The sequence below is a fragment of the Panthera tigris genome, chromosome E2, assembly GCF_018350195.1.
Source record: "Panthera tigris isolate Pti1 chromosome E2, P.tigris_Pti1_mat1.1, whole genome shotgun sequence".
NCBI classification, from domain to species: Eukaryota; Metazoa; Chordata; class Mammalia; order Carnivora; family Felidae; genus Panthera; species Panthera tigris.
Window position 1 is genome coordinate 28,092,208 of NC_056674.1, and position 27,108 is coordinate 28,119,315.

At 54.9% G+C, this 27,108-nt stretch overlaps 1 protein-coding gene across 7 annotated transcripts in view; it reads left to right on the top strand.

Annotated features, from left to right (window-relative positions):
* The first annotated feature begins 15,492 nt into the window (after positions 1-15,492).
* Positions 15,493-27,108, top strand: part of ADCY7 (adenylate cyclase 7) — a 44,365-nt gene continuing 32,749 nt past the window's right edge. For 3 of the 7 annotated variants that reach the window (XM_042968165.1, XM_042968164.1, XM_042968166.1), the window contains exon 1: positions 15,493-15,695. The gene's annotated coding sequence lies outside the window, so the exon portion shown is untranslated. Of the gene's footprint in view, positions 15,696-21,168; positions 21,746-27,108 lie in introns of those variants that run through there. The other 4 variants (XM_042968167.1, XM_042968160.1, XM_042968163.1 and 1 more) reach the window with 4 other exon arrangements.

A 27,108-nucleotide genomic window follows, 5' to 3' on the forward strand; every position in this document is an offset into this window, starting at 1 on the left:
AATGTTTTTCACAAGGTTTGTTTTCAAAAAAAAGATCTTTAATCGATTGGTTGGTTACTGTTGTCTTAGTATGATGTGAGGTTGGTAGCTGATACTGTTTTTTAAAAATTTTTTTTTAATGTTTATTCATTTTTGAGAGAGAGACAGAATGCAAGTGGGCTAGGGGCAGAGAGAGAGGGAGACACAGAATCCGAAGCAGGCTCCAGGCTCTGGCCTGTCAGCACAGAGCCCGACGCGGGGCTTGAACTCACGAGCTGTGAGATCATGACCTGAGTCGAAGTCGGACGCTCAACTGACTGAGCCGCCCAGGCACCCCTCTCTCTCTTTTTTTTTTTTTTTATTAAGTTTATTTATTTATTTTGAGAAAGAGACAGCGCAAGTGGGGGAGGGGCAGAGAGAGAAGGAGAGAGACAATTCCAAGCAGGCTCCGCACTGCTGGCACAGAGCCCGACGTGGGGCTCAATCCCATGAACTGTGTGAGATCATGACTTGATGGTGTCCCACTGACAGTTTTTCCTCAAGTGGTAGGCAATTCATGCGACACTTAGACACTGAAGAAGTCACTCCTTTTCCTCTAGGATTTGAAGTGCCCTCCTTGTCACTAAATAAACTCACCTGGATTTTTAAACAACGCATATTTGCAGACCCCTCCCCAGGATCAGAACCTCTGGGAGTGGGACTCCAACTGTATTTGGAAATCAATGCCTTCGAGCCTTGCCTCCCAGGCTGGCCCGACAGCCAGCCACACTGGCACCCCTGGGGAGCTTGGTGGAAATTAAAATTCTTGGTAGCCACTCCAGACACGCTGAATCAGACTCCGAGTGGGGCCCAGCAATGTGTGTCTCCGCCAGGCCTCCGTTCCATTCTGACGTTGGCTCCAGTTTTCCAGTCACTAACCGAGGGCAACATGCAAGGGGGCACTGGGAGCTGGCCGCAGAACAGAGGGTGGAGCCCGCTCAGCAATTAGTGGTAAGTTAATGGTTCGCACTGATGCAAGCATTGTGTTGAACTCGCTTTCCCCAGCTCCGTTTTCCTGTCTGCTGTAAGGAGAGTTGGTCATAGAATTGCAAAAACATGACACACACACCACAGGGTGGGAAGTCACAGCATCGCTCCCCACACCCCCCATGTGCCACGAAGGGCCCAGGGCCCCCAGCACTGTGCTTGAAGAGGCAGAAGGAAGAGGCCTGAGGGCGAACCCGGCACGTCCATCCCGGGGCCCAGGGTTCACCCTTCACTCTCTTCAGGCTTGTCCTTGGCCCGCAGGTCACACCAGCCTGGAACGGAGGCACCCGCTGATCTTGAGGTCTGGGGCAAACTTACTTCCTGGGCTCTGCTCGGGGGCGGAGCTGCAGGGTGGGCGGGGCGAGGTGCAGAAGCGGGCTGATGAAGATTAGGTGTGCCCACCACCTCGCCCCCAGCGGGGATTCCCATTTTCCCGCGCAGGGAAGCTCCAGCTGCTCAGATCTTCACCTGTGAGCACTTGGCACGCAGCAGTGACCTCGCCAGGGTAGCGGCCCAGCTCCGGCCCGTAAGGCCAAGTGCCACCCTCTGGACGCCCAGAGGCAGTGGGAACTGAGCTCAGGGAATCAGGGCGCTTTTGATGCATTTAAGAGCTAGGAGTCTCAGCTGGGGACCATCTGGGGACCATCTGGGGTGCAAATCAGATTTTCACCTTTCAGCATCCCACCATCCGATTCCTTTCCTCGGCCTAGTTCCAAAGCAGGTGTCCTCTGGGCTGGCTTCTAGGCCTCCTGCAGGGTCAAGGCACAACCACCAGACCCTGGGTGTCTCTTCTCTGTAGGGTCACTAATGTACCCGGCTCCTAGATTTCATCACGGGGCACCTAGTAGACCAGAGTTTCTCCAACTGCTTACCATAGGATCACCTGCGTGTTTGTTAAACTGCACATTCTCAGTAATCTTTCCTGTGGAACTGTGGCTATGGCCTCTAGGGTTGGGACCGGAGAAACGGGCCTCACACCTGCCCACGTGACCCCACTCTCAGCCAAGTGGGCACCTAGGATTCCCTAACAGGCATAAGTGCTGTTTGGACAAGTGGACTCATGAAGGTGTCAGTTAAGCGCTCTTCTGGTCTTGATTACCCCTTCAGTCGGTCTCCTTTGTCCCTCCCAGCTGTGACTCAGGAGCGCTTTCTTGCTCACCCAGCCTGGGTGCCTCGGAAACAGGGCAGATGTTTTTGCTGCCAACTCTGGGGCCCCACCCTGGGTTGTAGGCAGCTGTGAGTGGGGTCACCATGGGGTTAGCCGCCTACCTTCTGAGGATACCTACTTTCTTAGGCGGCTTTGTCTCCCGGTGCTCAGGGCGGTTCCCACCTCCGGACCCCCTAGGAGTTGAGAGAGGCAGAAAGTTTCAACCTAAGCTTCCTTCATCTTGGCAGCAGTGCATTAGCCCGAAGTCTATAGTTCCTTCTAGAAAGGGGAGTTCCTGGAGGGAGGGAGGACCGATCTGGAGCAGAAACAGTTGAACGAGTTTGCTAGAAAGTGTTTCCCTCTGGGGGTGGAGCAGCACCAGGTGCGTCCAAACACGTGCGGGACTTCGAGAAAACAGTAATTTTGGAAAAGGTTTGGTTTCCTGCTCACGTTCTGAGGGGGCCTGGCGGGGGGTGGGGCGCGGGGGGCCACGGTGGTCGTCCTCGGCATTTCTGATGAAAATCGAGCAGGGCGGTGGCCCGCGGCGCCTGAATGGGGACCGGGCGTCGGACCCCGCCGCGGCCCGGGGCTCTGGGCTCGGGGCTCGGGCGGCCAGCTGGGGGCGCCTGCGTCCGCTCCGCCGCCCCCGCCCGCGCTGCAGGATCCCGCCCGCGGCCGGCGCGGCCACTCGGGCGGCGGCGGCGGCGGCGGCGGCCAGAGCGCCAGCGGGAGAGGCGGCGGCAGGTGAGCGAGGCCGAGGCGGCGGCGGCTGAGGTCCGGCCCCAGCGGGGGGGGAGGCGCGGCGGCGGCGGCCCCGGGTGGGGGGAGCGCGCGCCGCCGTTCGCGTCCCCGGGCCCCCGCGTCGTGGGGGGTGTCGCACGGGGTGTCTGCGCGCTGCTCGCCGCCCGACGGCCCGGCCCCACCCAGGCGGAGACCCCGGGGGGGTGTAGGGCGGGGGCGGTGTCGGCCGGCGGAGCCTCCGAGGGAGGGGGAGTGGAGGCCGGAGGCCGGGCGGCGCGGCCCCCAGACGCTCGGAGTCATCCCCGCTCCCTGCGCTCTCCTCCTCCTCCTCCTCCTCCTCCCGAGGTTTGGGGTGGGTCTTCTCGGATGCTCCCTCTCTGGGCCCTCTACCCCCTCCCAGCTGGGGCGGCGGGAGACGCTTCCCAGACAGAGACCCCGCTGGGAGGAGCTGGGGCCCAGCCCCACTTTCCGGATGGCAAAACTGAGACCTGCCAGAGAGACAAGGCTGTGGGCCTTCCCCGCCCTCCACCCCGGGCCGTCACCTTCGGATCTCTGTTGGCAAGCTGGTTGGCTTTTGATGGTACAGAGGGGGCTGGTTGGTTAGGTTTCCCAGACTTGGACAAGGCCCAGGACTCTGGGGACGATTAGAGCTGTTTAAAGTAAAAATACCTCAAGGGGAGAAGGCTCAGTGAGGTCCAGACCCGGGCATGGGGTTGGTTGCAATTCAGCCACAGCCCAGGGTGAGCAGGACCCCTCACCAATTAATGGGAGGCGGGGATGGGAAAGCCAGCAAGGCAAGCAGCTGCTGGCCCCTGCCTTGGATCCCCACTGGGGGAAACCTAAAACCTAACCCTTTCACTGAAGAAAGTGGGTTGACCCTGGTTGGGGCCCAGATGCTGGAGCCTTTTTTGGTGGGGCTTGACGTCTTTTCTCTCTGGTTTTTATGTGGGGTCCCCTCCCTCAAAGGCCAAGAACTCATGTGCTTTCCGAGTCAAGGCTGGACATGAGAGTTTAGGCCCCATTACTAGAATTGGAGCCTTTCAGATGAGGAACACAGCTGTCCTGGGTGGTTGGGCTGTGCAGAGAACATCCAGATCTGGACCAGCGTACTGAAGCACCCTCAGACCTGGTCCGGGGTGATGCTCAACAGAGGTACGAATGAATGACCAACAGGACTGCAGTGGTCTCAGGGCATGAGACTGAGGGGGCTTTGGGCTGTTATTCAGTCCCTGCTTTGACACATGGGCAGCTGCCCTCATAGTGGAGGAGAACTTGTCTGGTGTGGACCTGGGCTGTGCAGGGCAGACCCCAGGTGTAGCTAGGAGGCCGCATAGAAGTGGCCAGCTGTGCCTGGGGTGGGGTGGGGGCAGCAGAGGTGGATACTAGGTGCCTCCCCTAGTGCTGAATGTTCAGGATCTACACACACACGTTGGGTTCTCTTCCCTCAGCCCTCGATGTTCTCAGGCTTTTGAGCTCTTGGGCCCTTTATGGAGGAGGGCAGGGAGAGGTGGGATTTCTCCGATTTCTGAGGCCAGATGGCTTACAGGGCCCCGGAATATCCCTTGTATCGTTTGATCTTGTGAGTTAGGGCTGGAATGACTAGCCCCATCTATAGGTGGGAAAGCTGAGGTCATCAAAGGTCTCGTAACAAGTCAGTCCTGGATCTGGGACTAGGGCCTGGCCTCCTGGTTTTTCCATCCTGTTCTGGCGTGGCTCTGGTGAAATCTGTTGGAGTATACATCAGGAGCCTGTCCCCACCCCAACAGGAAGAGTCTCAAATGCTCCCCAAGGGGAAAACACATTGCCTGGCCACCTCTCCCTTCCTCCTGTTCCTACCTGTTACCTGAGGGTGCTGTGGGGCTTTGCTGCTGATCCCCACCTCTTGGATTCTTTTCCTCTGTACCTGGGCACACAGGAACTGGTGTTGAGGGACAGTGGCTTATAGTGGTCCATGGCTGACTCCCGTAAGGGAGCCTCAAGTGGCCAGCCTGGGCAGGAGGCAAAGAGCTGAGTTAGGCAGGGGACCTGCCCTCCTAAGTCCATTAGCCCACTGGGGAGACGAAGTGGTTGCACCTTGACCCCAAACACCTCTGTAGGGAGAGCCTCACACAGCAGGCGGGCCAGTCTGTGCACTGGACAGTGGAGAAGGATGGACAGCGAGAGGCCACACTGGGACATCTTTGGGGGAATCTGGTGATAGATCATTTTCTCATTCATGCTTTCTGTATTTTCAAAGTTGTCTGCAATGAGGAAGAAAGGCACAACGTTCTTCCCTTTTCATTTGCTCTGGAGAAATTCTGGCAGTTCTTGCTGCCTCTGGAACTTTCACCAGAGTTTGCAGGTCTGGTCTGGGGGCAGACATAAACTTGCAAATTTAATAGGGTGTCCAATGGGAAGGATTTTGAATATTTCAGCACGGATTAGCCTCAGAACTAACAGAACTGCCTGGAACTCAAGCAGAAGACCACATCCTAGCTGGTCTGTTGCAGAACTTCTTGTTGGCAGTGTTGTCTCTCCCACTGTGAATCCGGAGGGTACCTGTGGCTCACGACCACCTGTTGGTGGTCTGGCTGGCAGACCAGAGGACTGCCAGCAAGTGGCTGGCAGGTGGATGGGAGCTAGGGGTGATGGCAGCTTCCAGGCCCTGAGCCACATCCATTTGGGAGCCAAAGAGAGTGGTTTCCTAAGCTGCTGCCTGGCCTAGATTGGAATTGAGGATAGGGGCTCTGGGCCCAGAGAGCACTTGATGACTTCATATCCCTGAGGGTCCTCACTGAGGAAGCAGAGTGTGTGGGATCAGCCCCCTCTTAGACAGGTGACCTCAGGGGTTCCATTCAGTGCTGGTGGGGGGAGGGGGTGCTGGGTCAGTGGGTCAGGGACCTGGCCTGGGGACCCCTTTGACCTCAGGCTTTGTTTCTGGGACATTTGCCTTTCTCTGCCTTTTGGACATGGACATTTGAGCCTGAATTGTCACTTTAAGAGGGGGAAGAAGAAAGGCAGGAGTCCTGGTTCCCTTCCACCCTCAGCCTTCCACTGCCCTCTCTGTCTTCCAGCTTATTATAGAGGGGACTAAATGGAGCGCCACAGGGTGCGGTGGTGGGAATTGGGCCAGGGCCATTGCCAGGTGCACAGAGCTGGCAGCAGGAGGCCACTCCTTCAGTTAATGACCACCTGCTGAGTGAGGTAGCTGTTTGCAGAGGGAGCCACTGTTTTCAGCTATTAACAACAAAGGCTATTATTTGCAAGGCCTGTGCCTGTCAGACAAGAAGGCAACCTCTGGAGGGGACCTCTGGGGCTTGAGTCTCAGCTCCACATTTCCTGGCTGTGTGACTTTGGGCAAGTGCTTCAACTTCTCTGAGCTGGTTTCTCATCTATGAAATGGGGACACTAAGAGCAATTATCTTGAAGGCCAAGGAGCTGTTCCAGATTAAAGTTGACCAAAGAGACAGGACAACTAACGCAGTATGTGAAACCCAAGCTGGAAAAAAAAAAAAAATCGTGTAAAGGACATTATTGGGACAGTTGATGAAACTGAATATGAACTATAGATAAAAAGCATTGTATCAATGTTAAATATCCTGGTAACTATCTATATGGGTCCTTGTTGTTAGGAAATATGCACTGAAGTATTTAGTGGTAGAGGGACACAGTTCAAATATTGATGAGAAACACCTATACACACAGATAATAAAGTGAGACAAAATGACAGAAATAGGCAAAACTGCAAAAAAAAAAAAAGTGTAGGGGAACTCCTTGTGCCTTTCTTATAACTTTTCTGAAAGTAGTACTTATTTCAAAATACAGAGTTAAAAAAAATGCCTATCGGGGCGCCTGGGTGGCTCGGTCGGTTAAGCGTCCGACTTCGGCTCAGGTCATGATCTCATGGTCCGTGAGTTCGAGCCCCGTGTCGGGCTCTGTGCTGACAGCTCAGAGCCTGGAGCCTGTTTCAGATTCTGTGTGTCTCCCTCTCTCTCTGCTCCTCCCCTGTTCATGCTCTGTCTCTCTCTGTCTCAAAAATAAATAAACGTTAAAAAAAAATTTTAAAAAATGCCTATCTAATGGTCAGAGTGAAATGAGATTGATTCATGTTACTTAGAATGGTGCCTGGCACTCAGGACACATTAGCTGTTATTGTCACTGTTGCCTTTTATTGTCATTAGTATGGGCAAAGTGTATCTTATTGTCACAGTAACCTGTGTGATTTTTCCACTCTATAGATGACACAGTTGAAGTCCAGGGAGGTTAAGTGGTTTGCTCCGGGTCACACAGCAGTGAGTCCAGAGCGCTGATAGGGGAACTGTGTACAAATTAGTTTGGATTCGTTGCCAGAATCCATAATTATGGGATTCTACACAAAAACGCAGATTTCTAGTCTCGTTTGCCAATTCACAGGGCCTGTAGCACTGCCTACATTCCCACGAGGCCAGCCAGTCTCACTTGTGATATCCTGTCTGGCCTCTGGGGTTCTGAGTTTGCCGTCCTGTCGTGCCCAAGGCTGGGGTCCCCTCCGGCATAGTGGCCAGAGCATCCTCCCACACCCTTCTCCATCCAGTGGGTGCTACAGGGCCCATACTCAAGTAACCACTGTGTGTATGTGTGGGGGGGGGGGCGGGGGCGGCGCTGTGGGTTGCCAGGGAGGAGGGAGAGGAGCTTGAGGCTTTGTGGCTTCAGCCTGCTATGCCCTGTCATAGCTCGGGCCTCCCTCAATCCTACCTGCAGCCCTAAGCAGTGTGCCTGGCTTTTCCAAAGGGATGCATGGAATGGTTGGCTGACACCCCCACCCCACCACCCCTCTCCCCCCGCCCCATGACTTGAGTGCTGGAGGAACTCACTGAAGGGTTCCCAGCCGGCAGTCTTCATCTCGGCTTGGTGTGTGTAGGTGGGTAGTCATTTATCCCCCCTGGACCCCTAGTTCTTCCTCCATAAAATGGGGTTTTACCACCTTTCTGGAGGGTGATCAGAAGGATTCAAGGGGCCAGCATGTCAGCCTTGAGCAGGGTGGATTTCTGCATATGTGGCTGTGAATACTGTTTACCCCAGTGTCCAGCCTCCAAAGCCCCTGGTTCCCCACCAGCCTGGGTGCGGGTCAGTAGGTGCCCAGGAGGAGAAGGCATACACGAAGGTCAGAAATGGGCAAGCCTGTCCACAGGGACTGCAGGAGGGCAAGGCTGGGCAGGCATTGTCCACATGACCTTGTAGGTATGTATGCCTTAGAGTCCCCATCTCACAGAGGAGGGAGCAGGCCCCATGCGGATGGTGGGAGGAGCTCACTTGGTGAGTTTCCCCAACAGATGGGGAAACTGAGGCTTAGCAAGGCAATATGACCTTCAGATGGCCCATAGCCATTCAGCCTCTTCCTCCTCAGCTCAAGGCTCTGTGCTGTATTCCCAGGAGGAGGACAAAATCAGCTGGCATCTTAAGTGGCTTTAATTTTTTATGTTAATTACAGAAATAATTCACACTTATTGTTGAAAGATCAGAAAACTTAAGCAATAAAGTGAGGACAAAAACTAGAATCTGTACTCTTTGAAGTAACCCATTAACGTACCAGCATATGTCCTTCCAGAGGACTTTTTCTTTTTTTTTAAACAAAGGACAAGAAAACAAACTGCTCATGACAAGTTTCTTCACTGTCCTCTAAGGAAAGTTCGGTGTGTCTAACGCGCCCCCACGCTTTGTGAGTGCCATCGCCGGGCTTCTCAGACCCCTCAGGCCGGCCCAGCATCTGCTACACGAGCCGCCCTGGTGGATTTTCTCTGTGCCCTGTGGCTGGACATCGAGGTTGTGCCTGATAGCTTTGCAGTAGGAGCGGTCCCCTGAAGAGCCGGCAGCGAGGTGTGTACGCACAAGGGGGGGGATTCTCTCCGGGAGGGTAAAATGAGGCCCGGGCGGCTTTGCAGACAGGATGCAGGTTTGCGGAAGGCGGCGTCTGGGGGCGTGGAGGGCGCTCCGCCCCCTGGAAACTGCTTTGTGGTCAGAGGATGAGACGGGGAGGGGCTTTGCGGGGAGAGGGGTTAATTGTCGCTGGCTGGTACTGGAAGCCTTTAAGCTCCCGTGGGGGAGGTGAGCGGAGGCGGAGGCCAAGGAGGCCGTGTGCCTGTGCCCGGTGCTGGTGGTGACTGTTGGAGCCTGGGACCCTGCAGCCGCCCCTGCTTCCTGCAGAGCGGTCTGGGGTTCAGGTTGGAAGCTCACCCTGGTTTGGTGGTTTGCGGGGTGGGGAGCTGTCTCCGCCCAGCCCCATCCCCCTTCTAGCAGGGAGCAGGCGTGAGTCTGGTTTTGTCACTAGGTTCTAGTTCTGAGACGACCCCCCCCCCCCCCCCGCCCCGCTCGTGAGTGGACCCCTTCACTGCTGACACTCAAATGAGACGACAGGTGCCAGAGCTGTTTCAGCATTTCACTGTGGAAAAATTACATGTCTACAGGGGAAGACAGAATAGCATGACCACCCCCACATACCCATCCGCTAGCTGCCACCCTTTCCAGCTCTTGGCCAGCCTGGAGTCATCCCTGCTCCCACTTGCTGTCCCCTCCAGACCTATCACTTACTCTGTACAAATTGTAGTGTATATAGGGGCGCCTGGGTGGCTCAGTCGGTTGAATATCTGACTCTTGATTTTGGCTCAGGTTATGATCTCACGGTTGGTGAGATCCCCACTTTGGGCTCTGTGCTGACCTTGTGGAGCCTGCTTGGGATTCTGTCTTTCTCTCCCTCTCTCTCTGCTGCTCCCCTGCTCATGTTCTCTCTCTCCCCAAATTAATAAATAAACAAACACCAAAGAAAATTTAAAGTTGTCATATATATTACTACAAGATAAGGACTAGCCCCCCCCCCAGTATTATTACCACCCCTAAAACCTAGCAATAGTCTCTTAAGATTGTAAGTGTCCATTCAAAGTTCAAATTTCCAATTGTTCTATACACATCAAATATATATTTTATTTTTTTTTAATTTCTTAATGTTTATTCATTTTTGAGAGAGAGAGAGAGAGAGAGAGAGAGCATGAGCAGGGGAGGGGCAGAGAGAGAGGGAGATACAGAATCCGAAGCAGGCTCCAGGCTCCGAGTGGTCAGCATGGAGCCTGATGTGGGGCTCGAACCCATGAACCGTGAGATCATGACCTGAGTTGAAGTCAGACGCTTAACCGACCGAGCCACCCAGGTGCCCCTGTATTTTAGTTTTTAGAGATTTGAGTCCAAAAAATAAATAAATAAAAATAAAAAAAATAAAAATTTGAGTCCAAATAAAGTCTATATAATGACATTGCATGGTATTGTTCTCAAGTCTTCTTTCCTCTGTAGGATTGATACTCATTCATTCTCTCCTAGGTGCCATGTTGATTTTTTTTATTTTTTATTTTTTATTATTTGTCTGTCTATCTATCTATCTATCTATCTATCTATCTATCTATCTATCTACCTATCTATTGAAGCAGAAGCTGGGTCCCTTTTCCTACAGTAGAGCCTCTATCATGTGTAACACGTTCCTTCTTCCTGTGAACCTCCTGGAAATATGTAGTTGGATCTGGAGGCTTGATCTAATTCAGTTTCGGTTTGCACAAGAGTATGCTGGAGACAGAGGCAGGGTTGCAGACTTCTGCTGGGAGGTTTGCATCTCCTTTGTGATGCTGGCAGCCAATGACGCCCCGTGGCTTTAAGGTAGTAGCATTTTAAATTATAAACCTTTCCTTTTTCCACCTGGTTACAAGTGAGGCTGAGTCTGGCGTTGGGGTAGTACTTCCAGCTCGGGATGTTGTTATATATTTTTTTATTCCTGTTTTTTTTTCTTCATAGTGGTTTTACCTGGTACCTTTTAATAACATGGGTAGTTTCTTTTCTTTAGAGAAAATTGGAAAAAAGTCATAAATAAGACAGATCCGAAAATAAAACTGCTAAGTTCTGTCACTTGGTGATAACGCCCAAGATTTACGTACATCCTTCTAGATTTTCTTTTGTGCAAACAACTATATGCACATCTGTGGTGTTGTTAAATGAGAGATGGCACCCGACGTGCAGGTCCGTGGGCTGGTGTTTTCCCACTGCGGCATCACGGTGGTGACCCCCTTCCCGGGGACTGTGGCGGGGAGCATGGCCTTCCTCCCTGCCCCTTAGCAGTTCATAGCAAAGCCGGGCGTGGGGGAGGACAGGCGGCTGCTGGCGAGGCCCAGCTGCCAAGTTTTTCAAAGGAAATAAGGACTTTTGGTTGGCAGGGCGGTAGCTTTCACATCTGTTCTTTGAGGATTCTCTGCTGTTGCTCAACGCACTGTGACCCTGGCTGCCCCTTTCCTTCTCCAAAGCCCCGTCGCCTGGGTCTGGCAGGGGCTGGGGCCGTCGGGGTCGTGGGAGCCAGCCCCCTGGGCTCTGGTAGGCTGTGCCACCAACATGATGTAGTGTTGTTCATCTCTCCTTGTCCTGGCATTGGCCCTGTGACAGGCGGCAGATTTCTGCACAAGGAAGGACAGTGGTTGAGAGGAGCTGAGTTTAATAGCTAAGGTGCTGTTTACTTAGCACATGTGTTTATTTGGAGTGGCTTTGAGGCTCACCCCAAGTCGCCCCTCAGGACCACTGGTTACATCCTGTAACTTGTAACCAGTTGCATGACTTCAGCCAGCCCCATCTCCCCTGGAAACCCAGTTTCCTGCCTGTTGAGTGAAGGAGTGAGCAGAGCGTGTCCCTATGTTCCCAGCCTGGGAAAGAAAGGGATCCCAGCACATCCCTGAGCCCACAGCCAGGAAGAGATGAAGGCAGAGGGGCTGGAGGTGAGTTGATGCTTTGGAATGCACCCCCCCCCACCCCTGGCCCCGCCGAGTGTGAAAGATGATTCTGGGAGTAGGGTGAGTAATGGGTCCACAGGGCTGTGTCTGCTTCAGCGAGGCACCCTCCATGGGTATCACACCACAGCCCTCCTGCCCAAGAGCCTGGAAGAGCTGGGGCCAGTAGACGGGCCTTCCCAGTGCTAAGCCAGCCTGCTCTGTCTTCCCAGGCAGGTGGGCGAAAAGGGGACATACGCCCTGCTGGTGCCACAGAGGGGGTGCTGGGTTTCTGCTTTATGCTCTTGTTGGGAGAATCTGAGTGCGGATCAATTAGGCAGAAATGTCCCTGAGGGCCTCTGGAGTGCCTGGTGCTGGGGAGAGGTGCGTCTCATGGGAGAGAAGAGGTGATACTTGGTCGCTCCCGAGCAGGCAGGCCCGCTGTGGCCACAGGGAGTCATTCTACCTGTGACCGGAGCTGGAGGCTCTGCTTCCAAGGTGGCTCAGCCACAGGGCTGGCGGTGTGGGGCTGGCTGGAGGGAGGGGCCTCAGTTCCCTGCCGCAGAGCTGCTTGAGCGTCCTCACAACATGGTATCTGGCTTGCCCCAGAGCCAGTGAGCCAAGAGGGGGCCAGGGTGGAAGCCACTGTGTCTTTCATGACCTCAGAAGTCACACATTGTGATTTCTACACTATTTTGTTGCTTCTGAAGGTAGTACGGGAGGGGCATGAACACTGAGTCGGCCTCGTTTGGAGGCTGACTACCAGAGTGGCCGAGATGGCACGCATCTTGTTCCCACATAGTTCCAACGAAAGTCCCAGAACTGAATCTCATTGGGCCACTTCGATCAAGTTCCATGCCCATTCCTCACTGGACAGTGGTCCTGGGCCCACCCCTGGAGGGCTGGTTCCCCACAGGAACAAGGAGCTGTTACCAGAGTGGAAGTGGATGTTGCAGAAGGAGGGTAGCACTGTAAACCGTCTCTGGAGAGGCCTGTGGCACTGTGTAGCCCAAAGGCGGTAATGATGGGACACTGGCGAAGGCTTCCTGGAAGAGGTGACCTTTGTACTTGTCTTGGCAAGATGGGTGGCATTTTTATTTTTTTAATGTTTATTTAGTTTTGAGAGACAGAGAGAGACAGAGTGTGAGCAGGGGAGGGGCACAGAGAGAGAGAAAGACACAGAATCTGAAGAGGCTCCAGGCTGTAAGCTGTCAGCACAGAGCCCGACACGGGGCTTGAACTCACAAGCCGTGAGATCATGACCTGAGCCGAAGTCGGACGCTCAACCGACTGAGCCACCCAGGTGCCCCAATGGGTGGCATTTTTGACCATTTCATTTTGGCTGTGCCCTGGTGGTCTGAGTCAGGACATGAAAGAACGAGGTGTGGAATGTGGGCTCGGGGATGTGCTGGGATCCCTTTCTTTCCCAGACTGGGAACATAGGGACACGCTCTGCTCACTCCTTCACTCAACAGGCAGGAAACTGGGTTTCCAGGGGAGATGGGGCTGGCTGAAGTCATGCAACTGGTTACAAGTTACAGGATGGAGCTAGGGCCTTCTAACTCCTAATCAGGGAGGATGGAAAGATGAGTTGTAGGGGGTCGGGAGGAGGAGCCAGGACTTGACTCAGGAGGCACAGAGAAGCCACAGAAGGCCTCTGACCAGGGCAGGCATGCAGTGGAGTGGGATCTGGGGTTTGGAACTGAGAGAACACCCTCTGGCCTCCCTCCGCTTCTGACTTTAACTTAGCGCTTACTATGTGCCTTATATGCATTTCTCACATAAGCCTCCCAGCCTTCTGAGGAGTTGGGTGACTTTACAGGTGGGTTCCTGGGCTGCCAAGGTTGCTCAGGGGGTCTCTGACTCTGTTGCTCTGAAGCCTCTTCATCCCGCATCCGTGGGCCAAGAGGCCGGCTTGGTAAATCGCCAGCCTGGTTGCTCAGACCCCTTCCCGGGTATGGTGAGCCCCCTGACTTTAGGGGAAGGAAAAAGTATTTCCCTGCTCACACCCCTTCCCAGAAGCCTGCCTGGAGTCCGAAACGCGATGGGCGCTATGGGGTCTCTTCCCGAGGGAGGGGCTTGTCATCTGGTGTCAAACAAGGCCAAGCTGTTGGCTCTGGGCTCTGCGTTATTTGTCCTTTGGCCGCCTGACAGCCCTGTCTGCCTTGTTTTTGCTACGGTGTTACGCCCTCTTGCCCACTGTTTCGTGGCCTTGCCACTTTCTACAGCCTGTGGCTCCCAGGTGGCTGAGGTCTCTCTGCCCTGAGCTCCGGACCACGTATCTTGTCTTTATGGGTGGTTGTCCCAGACCTTTGGGCAAGCCGTTGTGGGCATGTCTCAGCCTGGGGGTTTGGCTGATGGGGGCTGTGTCCAAGTCACATTTGTGTCCGCAGCACCAGAGAGGGGTCCTGCCCATGGGGAGGAGGGCAGGTGTTCCTGAGAGGAACAGAAGAGGGTCGGGGCCATGCCTGTGCCCTGGCACCTGGAGTGAACAGACACCAGTTCCTGTGCTGATGCTGAGAAAGCCTGAGCTTGCCCCTCCTTTGGGGGAGTTTGTTCGGCAAGTTTAGGAGTGCTGAGTACCAGGGCTTAGAGGTCTCTGGTGAGGGTACCCATTGAGGAGGGGGTAGTGGGGCTTGGAGTAGCCTGTCCTCAGGGAAGCCTTTCTTTGGCCCCAGGATGGTCACGGGTGAGTGTTTGAAAGCACAAGCCACAGAGTCAGATAGACCTGAGTTTGAATCCTGGCTGTGCCTTTTGTTAGCTGTGTGTGCTTGGGCAAGTGAGTGGCGTCTCTGAGCCTCAGTTTCCTGCTCTGTAGAAGGGGCATAATAGCAGGACCTTCCTCATGGAGCCGATGGGCAGTTATGTGAGGCTGTCCCCAATGCCAGCACACAGTCAGTGTCTAAATGCTGGTTGTAAAGCACATTAGCCTGTGTGCACAGATCCTGTCTGCCAGGACCTTGAAGTCTGTCTGAGGGCTGGGGTGTCAGGTGCCCAGTGGCCAGGGTTGGGGATGTAGCAGGTTGGAAGGGAAGGGTCTGACCACTGCCCCCTCTGAGGAGGGAGCTGAAAGGGGGGTCTGGGGAGGGTGGGAGTGTCAGCTGGGAAAATAGGGCTCTGTTCTCCACTTTGTTACCAAACAGTAGGTTCTGCTGTCAGGATAAAAGGTAGAAAGTGATCCCAGGCCCCCAGGTCACATGCTCAGCGGGTGACTGAGGACCAGCAGTGCCTTCTTCCTCTGTCTTGGGAGGCTTCCGCTCCCTGCTTCCCAGCCCTTCATAACTGCCGCCTCACAGCTGAGCACCACATGATCCCCGTGGGGGAAACTGAGGGCTGGCAAAGCAGAAGGGGCTTGATTCCTGGCATCCTGGGGCCCAGGGCTGTTGGGATTCTTTGGGGGCTCGAGCTGCTTGGAATAGGGGCTCCAGGCATGGGGGCAGCTGGGAGATGGAAAGGCAGCAGATGAGGCTGGAGACCTTTGACCTCTCAGAGACGGATGAAGCCCCCTCGCTAGGTGGGTGGGGAAACTGAGGCTCATGGCCTGTCTGTGAGTGGCAGAACCAGCATGAGGCTCTGTGCCAGGCTGCTCTCTCACTTTTAATGCTCATCAAGGATGCATTTGCTCCTGGCCTCCAGCCGTCGTCTCGGGCCTTCTAACGGAGGCTTGGTGCTTGTTTTATTTTCACTTGTTGAAAATTGTTCCAGCTTAAAGCTTCCAATTTCCATGAAGTCATTGGAGCCAGGAGCCTGGCCCGATGCCTCCCCCCACTTGTGTTGAGGGCCCCGCTGCAGCTGGGAGCGGCCCCCCCCCCCCCCAACAGCCCCGGAGGCGCTGAGCTGAGGGTTCGGCTGTAGCTTTTGTGAGGCGGCTGCTGCGGAGCAGGAAGTTGTGGGTCCCAGATGCGACTTGCTCTCGTTAGGTAGCCCGGGTGAAGGCGGCCTCGCATGTGTGAGCCTGGACGCGGGCCGAGAAGGGGCCGGCGAGGGACGGCCCACCTCCACGCGGGCTCCTCAGACCCTGGCCTGGCCGTCCGGGGGCCCCGGAGGAGAGCCAGGTAAAGCGGGCTGTGGGGACGGGGCGCCATCTGTCCCAGCGGCCCGGGCTGGGCGGGGGCCGGACAGGGTCTGGGCCGCGGGAGGTGGGGTGGCTCCCGGACACAGGACCAGAGACCACTGGTCATGGGCTTTGCCCAGCTTGACGAGGAGGTGCCGTCATGACCGCGGGGCGGGGTGGGGGGGGGGTGGGCCTGGACGTCTGGGAACTCTGGACTTGCAGATGCCCGCTCTGCCTTTCAGGGTTGTAATTTCACACTTACAAGCCCGCTTCTCTGTTCTCAGTGACGGAAGGATCGTCGGGGGAGGGCAATCGAACTTCTTTTGTGAAGTAAAAATGAATAGCCCCCAGACAAACTCTGAAAGTGCTACATGCCCCAGAGACAGAGAAGCAAGACGTCCCGGGAAGTGGAAGGGTCTCCCTTTCCCTCCAGCCCCTCCCAGTCTAAGGCCCCTGGGGACCAGTGTGCACCACTGGGACTAGGTCCTTCTGGATCATTCTTTGTGTTCCTCCAAACACATGTACACAGGGCAGATCAGGTGCTTCGCTTCTGTGTCACTACCTGGGGTTCAGGGCAGCTGGCACTGGGTGCTTCCTCTCTGGCCAGCGCTTGGGGGAGGGGAGCGGAGGGGTGAGGAAAGCAGAGGGCTGGGCTGGGCCTCCATGCACGGGGCCCCTGGCCCCGAGGCCTGGCCAGAGTCCAGGCGGGCTCTGCTCCGATGTCTGTGTGGCCGTGGGCTGTCTGCCACAGACATGCGGGTGGACGGCCTGAGGGTGGCCGCCTAGAGAGTGACTAGACCAGCTTTTCTCAGATGGGGGCCCTGTGGTGGTTTTAGGCCGTATGTGGATGAACATGCTTAAAATTTGTTAGGTATCTATTTTAATGTGTTTTAGGAAAAGGAAAAAAAAAAAAAACCCTATAAATAGGACCTTAGATCTGTGACTTCATGATGTCCCTTTGCCTGGGACAAAGCTAAAGAAGATACGGAAATGAGAAGTGAGCAGACTTAAGAGGAAGTGTGAAGTGACCGGCTCGGCCGGATGTGCATGTGTCCACGGAATCGAAAGTCTGGGAGGGTTTCTTCTGGGAGGGTCTGTTCCTAACCAAGCTGTGGGTCTCCCCACCTCCAGGTTAGGGGCCTTCTGGGGCTTTCCTGTGGCTTCTGATGTGAGGTGTGGGTGCAGAGGAGGGGAGGCTGTCAGATTGTTCCGGATTCTGGGCCTCAGAAGGGAAGGTGTGAACTGTGTGGGGGAAGAGCCTCCTGTAATGTTTTAGTGAAAAGAAGTGGCCGTTTACTGGCAGCCGTTTTCTGGGGGCCGGGAGGGGAGGGGTGGCCTCGAAGGGCCCCTTTGCCAGGAGTGGGTCTCAAGAGAGGAGGTCTTCCTGTGGGTCCTACAGCAATGGGGGCTGGTGCAGGGAGGGCCTAGGCAGTGAGTGGTGGGAAGGAAGGGGCAGGAGCAGGGCTTCTAAATAGGCCAAAGGTGCTTTTCAGGAGGAGATACCGGTCAGATTTGATGTGGTTGTGAGGACATGCACCCCCCTTTACAGTTTATAACTCTTGGTTTAACCCATTTCCTGCTCCCCTCACCCCTACCCTGTGGTAGGTGCCTTTTGCCCCCCAGTTTGCAGAGGAGAAGACAGAGGCCCAGAGGGGCACTTTCTTGTCCCGGGTCACACAGCGAGTCAGTCCCCAGGGCTGTCCAGGTGTATACACTGCCTGTCATGGAGAGCCGCCATGTCTGAGGCCTGTAGGGGGTCAGGGCACAGTGCCCCTTCTTTGGAGAGGCTGCGTGGGGCAAAGCTGAGCAGGGGCTCTGGGTGGCTTTGAAGAGTTAGTAGGACATGATCCTCACCTTGGGGAAGGAGGAATCAGGTTCCTCTGAGTTGGGTCCTCCACCCTGCAGGCCTGGCCTGACCCTTGTCTGCACCCACTGCAAGGTGGCGGGGGCTGGGTCAGGGCTCCCCCGCGGCTGGGCCGTGCCTCCTGGGTCACGTGCTGGGGTCCTGCTTCAGCTGGCGGTAGATGATCTGACCCTTTGGATTTTCCATGACTTGCCATCCTCCCATACTGGAGGTCATCAAGAGGTGATAGGTGGCCCATCCCTCAGTGTCCTTGACCTTTCTCCTGTCCTGGAGGAAGGGGGTGTGGGGCACACTGACACTCCGCTGGTGGCAACTTTCCATCTTCCAGGGCCTGGGCAGAGGGCAGTGCTTCACCCAGCTGGGACTGGTCTGGGACTGCTGAGGGAGCAGGCAGAGAGGGTCACGCTGGACGCTCGAGTCAGAGTGGCTGATTCCAGCCTTGCATGGGGTCGGGTCTCAGGGATGGGAGGGAAGCGTGGGTAGTGGGCCTGTTAGGCATTTCGTGTGCTTGAAGAGATCTGCGTAGCTACGAGCTGGGAGTTAGTTTGGCTCAGTGAATGAGACCATCACATCTGAACAGCCAGAGAAGCCAGGGGTCTTCTGGAGGTCCTTGGGTCCAGCCCCCTGCTTCCGGGCCCCACTCTGCCTGTTTCCAGCAGCATGTGAGGTGAGCCAGGTTATTTGAGCCAGTTTCCTGCATCTGTGAGTTGTGTCTCTCGTGGTTCCTGCCCAGGCGGTTATAGGCTTAAACAAAGGGGGACATGTTGCACCTGGTGCAGGAGAGCCCCGGCTCCGGGGGAGGTGTGATTGCTGTCGTGTAGCTGTGTTGGGGGCTCTCCTCCGCCTGTCCTGTTTCAGGTGGGAGAGGCCTCCCTGGTAGCCTGCAGCCCTTGGGCTAACTGCTGTCTCACAGTCCCTCAGTCCCCTCCTCTATGAGGTGGCAGTGCCCAGGCAGGTTGCTGGGGGACTGGAATATGCATGAAAAACTCTGCCCAGCCGTCTGAGACCAGCACACCCATGTCTGGGGTTTCCCTGGCGGCCTGTGTGTGTTGAGTGCTGCCAGCCTGCTCCCCCGCCCGGTGGCCCTCCAGCTCTGCCCCTGCCCTGGCTTTCAGTCTCCACTCACCCACAGGGCTCTTCCAGCCCCCACCCCCCAGGGAGGGTGGCAGGGCGCCCACCCAGCAACCGTCGGCATCTGGCTCGACCTGCCGCTGCCCACGGAGTTCACAGCTGGCCACATCATGCCTGGGGTGTTGTTGCCAGATCCTGGGTGCAGACCTGGGCTGAAGCACCTTCCACTCCCTGATGTTCCCCTGGAAGCCCTCTAGGCGCTGGGGTGAGGTAGGGCGAGACTTGGGTCAGAGGTGGGCTCAGTTCCTCTTTGGTGACCCTCCTCCCCATGATACTAGGTCATCCTTTCTCCCACCATCTGCTGATCACGTTGACAGACAGGGCATTGCCTGAGCACCAGCCAAGTGCTGTATGGGAGGGGAAACCGACAGTCCAGATGGGGTAGGATGGCCGACCTTGAGCCCTGGAGAAGGGGTTTGTGGGGTTCCTGGGTTCCTCCGATGCACACACTTGACCAGTTTCTCCCGTCTGGTGTCATATCTGAACCCCTTCTCCTGGCTTCTGGGGTCCTCTGGTCCCAGCCCACCGTGCTGGTCCAGTCCCACCTCTCGTGGCCTCTCGTGTACTCTGGGGTCAGCACGCTGCTTGCCTCTCTCTTGCCCTGTCCATGCAGCCCCTCTGCTCAGGGCTTCCCTACCTCATACCCTATCCTGGCCCGTGTCACCCATGTGGAGGCCCCCTCCTCGGGGTCTTCAAGCTCGGGGGCTGAGGAGGCTCAAGTGGTCTGCTCTGGAGTCAGTCGCCTGGCAGCTTTCCCTCCGCCCGGGCTCTGTGAAAATCCCCCCGTCGGTGCCGGTGCCAGGGGACACCGGGGGCACCCTCCTCTGTCCGTTCTCTCTGTTATTCCCCTGTGTGTACCCCTCCCTACAGCAACCACTGGAAGCATTTACCCGTGACTGTGCCCAAAGGAAAAGAAACAAATTGAGGTCTTTGTCGTGGGTACCCCAGTTCTCAGACATGTACCTGGCCCCCCAGGCTTACCTCCTCCCTCTTCTTCCTGGACAGAAGTACTCATGGCCCAGGGAGGAGCTTGTGTCCTCCTGGGGTTGCAGCACAGCAGGCCTGGCTTCAAGGGAACAGGAGGCCCCCAGGGGATGCATGTAGTAGGCAGTGCCACCAACCACCTCTTAGGACCCAGAATATGCTGGTGGGGACCTCTTTGTCTTCTAGGATTCGGCCCTTGCCATCCCCTGCAGGGACCTTTCCTGCCCCTGGTTAGTGGCTCAGTCTCACTGCTTCTGGGACCAGCTGACTTGGGTGGATGGCTCCTGGTGTCATTGGCTGGCTGAGCAGGGAGAGGCCCAGGAGCATGGGGCACAGCCCCTCCCTGCACAGATGGGAAAACAGCCCCAACGGGCTTCACAGCTTTGGGGCTGGTGTGCATTTTCCTGATCAGAGCTCTGTTGGAGGCACGGTTTCCTCACGCCTCATTAAGTGGTGGGGATGTGGACGAGGGGCCACCTGTCTCCCCCACCTAGCCTCAGCCTCCCCATCTTTGCAGTAGGCAGGCTGCCCCCCCCCCTCCTGCACATCCCCTGCCAGTGTGTGCCAGGGTCTTCCTGGCTCTGCCAGTCCCTGCTCCCGGCCTCCCACACCTGTCTCCCTCGGGCCCCATCTGGCTCGGGGAGGAGGAGCCCTTTGAAGTCAGCTGGAGGCGCTGCTTTAATGGGGGACCCAGACTAATGGGGAGGCATCCTCTTTTGAAACACCCAGACTCCCTGGAGCCACCATTGAGGCCCCCCGGGGAGGGGGTGCCTTAGCCCAGGTAGTGCCCAGGGCAGGGACCAGCACTTCTGCATCTTTTGTCTGGCCCTGCTTTCTGGGCAGGGGAGCAAGGGAAGGGCTACCTTTGGGGGGGGTGGTGTCAGGACCCCGGGATTTATAGGGTGTCTCCCAGTGCCTGTTGATATCAATCAAGGTTTCTCAGGCTGCCCGCCCCCGCCCCCCCCCCCGCCCCAACTTGTGTTTGGAGCCACTGGGGTGACCCCACCTGATGGCAGACCCTGTGTACTAGCCTCTCTGTGAAGTCCCTGAGCATTAGGTACCATTACCAGCCCATTCTTTGAGTGAGGAAACAGGCCCAGAGAGGTTAATGAATGTGCCCATGGTCACACAGCGCCTCTGATGTTTGGTCCCTGAGGCTTTCCTACCTTCTTGACTCCTCAGCCCCAGGCTGCTCCTTGCCCATCCTAGCATTTCTCTTCCTCATGTGGCTCATTTATTACATGTGTCTCCTCTTCCCCGACAACACACGCTTTCCAAGGGACCTTGCTTATCATGGCCTTAGCCTGTCACCTGGTACCTGGAGTGGGCAGGGGCTCAGTGAGCACTTGTTGGATGGAGGAGCACGGGCACCACGGCGGTGGGGGGTGGGGCGGGGGGGGGGTTGCTTTCCTGTCGTTGAAGTAACACAAGTTTGGCCCCCTTAAGTGTGTGAAGTTTCTGGATTTAGGAGGAGTTTTTATAGCCATGAGGTCATTTCACGTCCAGAATAAACTGGCAAGCTCCCCACTGCTCAGGTGAGAAACCCAGGCTGAGAGGCAGGTGACCTGCCCGAGCTCATGCAGATGGGGACAGGGACACCGGGGTTGGGACCAGCCCCCAGTGCCTGCTCAGCATGGGCTGTATTTGTCTCAGTCCATGGGGCTTGGGTTTAAGTGTCCCCTGTGTACCAGGCAGGTGTCAGATTTTGGAAGCTGAGCAATGAGTAGCCACACGTCAGCCTTGGGGGAGGCATCAGGTAGCCGGGCAGTGACAGGCCAGGTGTCCTGTGTTTCGACACAGGCACTGGGAAGGGAGAGCCAGGCACTGAATCCAGATTAGGAGGGAATTGGGCAGCCCTCCTGTGGAAGGTGGTGGCTGGGCCTGGCTCTGAAGGGTTGGGCAGGAGTTTGCCAGGCAGAGGGAGTTTTCGGGGTGGGGAGGTAGGCTGTGCTTTTAAGCGGCCAGAGCCCGGAGACAAGAGGGTGGGGCTTGTTTGGGGAACTGAAATAAGTCAAACTGTGCAGTCTCGAAGAAGGCCTCTGGAAGCCCTGGAGGAGGTTTTTGGCCAGGGGGTGAGCACAACTGGGCTTGGTGTTCTTGGGGACCCAGACAGGTGCAAGAAGCTCTGGCAGGCTATCCCAAGGGGAAGCTTGTGTTTAGGGGTGCATGGGGCTGCTGTGGACTGGGGATCCATCACAGCGGCTTCCCGTACCCAGCCAGAGCCTGGCTCTGGAAGGCAGGAGTTTGTGGCAGGAAGGAGTAAGTAACCAGGAATGGGGGGCCTAGCTCTAGGGACAACTGAACTGTAGGGAGGGTCTCCTGAGCCCCCCGTGTGGGTGTAGTTACAGAGGCCAGCCTGTGGTTTGAGGGTAAGGGAGGTCGGCTAGGCCTGCTTCCCCTGCAGAAGGGCTCCTCCGGGCTCTGGGCTGGGCTTTCACCAGGCAACCCCCCCTGCCCATCACGTGCCCCCTTGGCCTCGCTCAGGTTCTCAGGAAGCCTTGAGGAAGTGGGATCTCAGCACTTTGGATTAGAGCCGGGCACTCTGCTGTCTGGTGCTGTGGGAGCCACATGGGGGGGAGGGTCTGTGGATGAGGCAGTGGCTTCGGGGGCCCAGACTAGACAGTGATGTCTTGTTGGGCTCCAGGGATGGCTGGGGGAGGCCATGGCCCCTCCAGCATGGCCTGCTGAGTTCTGGGCAAGGATGTCTTACTGTCTGGTTTTCCCACTGACCTCTCTGTGGCCAGCTTGCTAGTCTCAGTGGGACCGGACCAGAGTGGGTAAAGGCTCCCACTCTAGCTTGGGTCTCCTGACATTCGGCCCAGGGCTCTGTCCCCTGCACTGCTCTGCCTCTGGCAGGTGGGCTACTTCCCTGCATTGCCTGCGAGAGGCAGGAAGCATGGCCAAGAGACGCAGGAGGGTCTTTTCCCGGTTGGTATTTAGAGCACTTTCTTGCTTTCTCAATTCCGCAGGGCAGATTGCTCCCCAACTTAAAACTGCCTGAGGGAGGGCGCTGTGCATCCAGGCCTTCTTCCCATCTTCCCTTCACCCCTACCCCAGAGGCCAAGCTTAGGGCTGGTCCCCTGGCCCACAAGCAGTTGCACTGGCTTGTCCTTCCCTTGTGTGTCCATCCAGCCCAACCCAGGGTCGGGTAGAGGTGGGAGAGCGGGGCCCCCAGCCAGAGGGAGCTCCCCAGGCTGTCAGGAGAGGGGAAGATAGTTGGCTCTCTGGGCCACAGCTGCCCAGTGAGGAGCTCTGAGCTATCTTCGAGACTCCACAGTCAGCATTTCTCAAAAGGAGTTCATTGGAAATTAATGCAAAAAAGGGTCCCTTGAACCAAACAGACCAGGGAATGTTTAGCTGTGTTTAACTCAGCAGGTTTCTTTTCTGCAGGACTTCTCAGAGCCTTTAATTGCTAATGTATACAGGGACTCTTTAAAGGAGGAGGAGGAGAATGTCAAGCCCTGCACTGCCTGTGACCAGAGTCCAGTGTGGGTGGGGCTGGCCATGTGTGTGTAGCTCTTCGTGGCTCTGCTGGTGGGCAGCACGCCTCAGGAAATGTGGACGGAGGGTTAAGAAAGAGCTGGAGCCTTGGAGTAGGGCAGGTCTGGGTTTGAATTCCAGCTCTCCTGCTTTTCAGCCAGGGGGCTTTGAACAAGTAGGTTAGGATTCCAGAGTCCGCCCCCAGCTGGAAACAGAGTGAGAGCAGCTCCACCCACACCCCCACCCCCACCCTGGGGGGGATGGGCTGAGGGGGGATGGGCTGCGTGGGCCTTGCCCCTGCCTGTTCCTGACAGGCGCTCACTGAGGTGGAGGTTCTCAGAGGAGGGAGGCCAGAGGCCGCTGGGAGTCTCTCTAGTTGGGTTCAGAGGTTGCAGAGCCTGTCCTGAGGGCAGGTGTTCTGCTTTCTCTCCTTGAAGCAGGCCTGCAAGGCTTGGGGTGGGGTCCCCATGCTGCCTGGGATGCCAGATGGCAGTTCTCTCTGACACTGTCCACCTCCCCTAGGGCCCAGGTTGGGTGGCTGGACCGCCTCTCTGTCCAGGCCCCGCCAGGCACCCCACCGGGGCGTCAGCCCCTGTCGCTGCTCAGGGCCCCAGGTAGCAATTTTTAGGTGCTGACCACTTTTAGGCTAGGCCACTCCCAGGGCAGAGTAGGGGGCCGGAGCTCACGACTGGGTCATCGGGGAGGGGAAGGGGCAGGTGCCCTGCTCCCTGCCTTCCAGACCCCACAGCCCTTTCTGCCAACTTGGTAATACTTGTTATCTCGACTTGGGTACTTTGTGTTGGGTGGAGCCTCGACACCCTGCGTGTCTTACCCCCATCAAATCCTCTCAAAGCTCTGCAGGGTCAGAACTTAGTCTCCCTTTTTTCAAATGAGGAAACTGAGGCACAGAGATGAGAAATAACTCTCTGGGGTGTGCAACTGACACTCGATGGGCCTGAGACGGATGTCTGTCTGTCTGTCTGCCTTCCTTCCTTCCTTTATTTTTCTTAAAACAAGTTCTATTTAAGTTTATTTATTTTGAGAGACAGAGCGAGCATGAGCAGAAGAGGGGCAGAGAGGGAGAGCGAGAGAGAGAATCCCAGGTAGGCTCCGTGTTGAACAGTGAGATTGTGACCTGAGCCGAAATCGACTGAGCCACCCAGGCGCCCGGTAAACAGGTTCTATTTTTTTATGTATTTGCATACATACTTATGTATGTAGATCCACACACCCCCACGCCAATAAAGATGCCAGGAACGTGTCTTTCCATGTTTGTGTATGCGTCCCTTTAATTATCAGTCACCTTCTGTTGCCCTTGAATTTTTCTAATAGAGTCTTTATTTTTTAGTTTATTTTTTAAAGTTTATTTATTTGTGTTTTTAGTAGTCTCTACACCCAACGTGGGGCTTGAACTCACAACCCCAAGATCAAGAGTTGCACACTCTTCCAACTGAGCCAGCCAGTTGCCTCACGTGTTTAGTTTATTTTTAAAACCACTTTATTGAGGTATGATTGACGTAGAAAAAGCTGTGCATATTTAATATATGCAGCCGATAAGCTGAAGATAAGTATTCCTCTCTGAAACCATCATGACAATCTGTCATAAACTTATTCCTCACTTCCGAAAGTTTCTTTTTGCCCCCTTTATTATTATTATTGTTATTATTACTCCTAGTAGTAATAGTCGTAGTAGTGTGATAAGAACCCTCAATGTAAGATCTGCCCTCGTAGGAAAAATTTGAAGTGTACAATATAGTATTGTTGGCTGTAGGCACTATGTATGCAGTAGATCTTGCATCTTGTATTAAGAACTTTTAAAAAATGTTTGTTTATTTTAGAGAGAGTGAGTGAGCATGTGGGCAGGGAAAGGGCAGAGAGAGAGAGGAAGACAGAAAGAATCCCAAGCAGGCTCTGCACTGTCTGTGCAGACCCCAACGTGGGGCTTGAACCCACGATCTGTGAGATCGTGACCTGAGCTGAAACCAAGAGTCAGATGCTTAACCAACTGAGCCACCCAGGCACCCCAAGAACTTCTGTTTTTGTTTGTTTGTTTGTTTTTAATATTTATTTTTGAGAGACAGAGAGAAAGAGAGTGAGGGGAGGGCCAGAGAGAGGGACACAGAGGATCCAAAGTGGGCTCTACATTGACAGCAGAGAACCTGATGTGGGGCTTGAACTCACGAACCATGAGGTCATGACCTGAGCCAAAGTCGGACGCCTGACTGACCCACGCGCTCCCCAAGAACTTCCTTTTAATTCCACAAGCTGCATTACGACAATAGAAACAAACTGAAGGTTCACTCATTCTACCAAAGCATCAGTTTTGGTTATCCTGTATCCTGGTTCAGGCATTACCCGTTCCAGACACTGCTGTTACCATGTGGATTTTTCACAGAACACCCTGGGACAGCTCAGTTCACACGGCTGCACCCTTTTGACGGCTGCGTAGTATTCCACAGGAAGGGTGCGTTGTGATTTATTTCACTATCTCCTAACTGGCAGACACACCATCTTCTTTTGTTATTGTAATGCTGCAACAATAATCTTGTACATGTGTCATTTTACATCTGTGAAAGTGTTTGTAAGGTAAATTACTTGAAGGACTTTTGCTACATCAAAAGTTTGTGTGTGCAGGAGTGATTTTGTTACATACGACTAAATCGCCAGCCCCACCCCGGGGGTTATGCTGAATCACTCCTGCCAAGGCTGTGTGACTGCCTGTTGTGTTGCGTATAAATGCTTTGATCTTTGCCAATTGGATAGGTAAAAATGATTTTCCGTAGTAGTTTTAATTTGTGGTGTTTTTTTTTTTATTATTACGGGTGAGGTTAGCTTCTTCCTAAATGTTTAACAGCCATTTGTGTTACCTTTCTGTGCACTTTCTATCCATACCTTTCTCCCATTTTTTTTTTTTTAATTGGTCTTTTTCTTTTTGATCTGTGGGAACTTTTTACATATGAGAGAGGTTAGCTCCTTATGATAAGAGTTATAAATATTTCCCTAATTTCTCATTTATCTTTTGATTTTGCTATTAATAGCTTAAGAGAGAGAGAGAGTGTGTGAGCAGGGGAGGGAAAGAGAGAGAGGGAGACACAGAATCTGAAACAGGCTCTGTGAGCACAGAGCCTGATGCAGGGCTTGAATTTGGGAACAGTGAGATCATGAGCTGAGCTGAAGCCAGATGCTTGACCGACCGAGCCACCCAGGCACCCCTAATGTAGTAGATTTTTAATAAGTTTATTTACTCATTTGTTTTTAAGTAAGCTCTATGCCCAGAGTGGGCTCAAACCTGCAACCCTGAGATCAAGAGTGGCATGCTGGTCTGACTGAGCCAGCCAGGCACCCCTGGAGTAGTTTTTTTAAATGTAATGGGAGTTGATTAGTCTTTTCTGTGTCAGGTCAGAAAGGACTGACCCACTACAGCACTGTATGAACATTCTTTCATGGTTTCTTGCTCTCTTTGGAAATCATCTTGGTATAAATTATGACTCCAGCTTGTTCTCTCTCCTCTGGGCTCTGCTGTCTCTTTAAACAGGACACTGGCAGGGTAGTTACATCCTTCTTGCTCACTCCAGTTCAGTGGTTACTCTGGGGTATATCTATGGCTTTGTGAAATGGATCCCGTCCCCTATCTCCCAACCCTGTTCATGCCTCCTCACCACTGGCTGTCTGGGTGGGGCCCTGGGCAAAGTGTGAAGTCAGTGGCTAGACCTCTGTCCTGCCAGCCTGGGCAGGACTGGCACCTGGTAAGGTGCCTGTAGACTAGCCCTTTCTGTCCTTCCTTATCAAGAGGAAAGAGGTCAGAAATGTGTTGAATGGGGGCATGAAAGTGTGTTCATTTTATTTTATTTTATTTATTAAAAAATGTTTTAAGTTTATTCTGAGAGAAAGGGAAAGAGAGAGAGAGAGAGAGAGAGAGAGAGAGAGAGAGAGAGAATTCCAAGTAGGCTCTGCA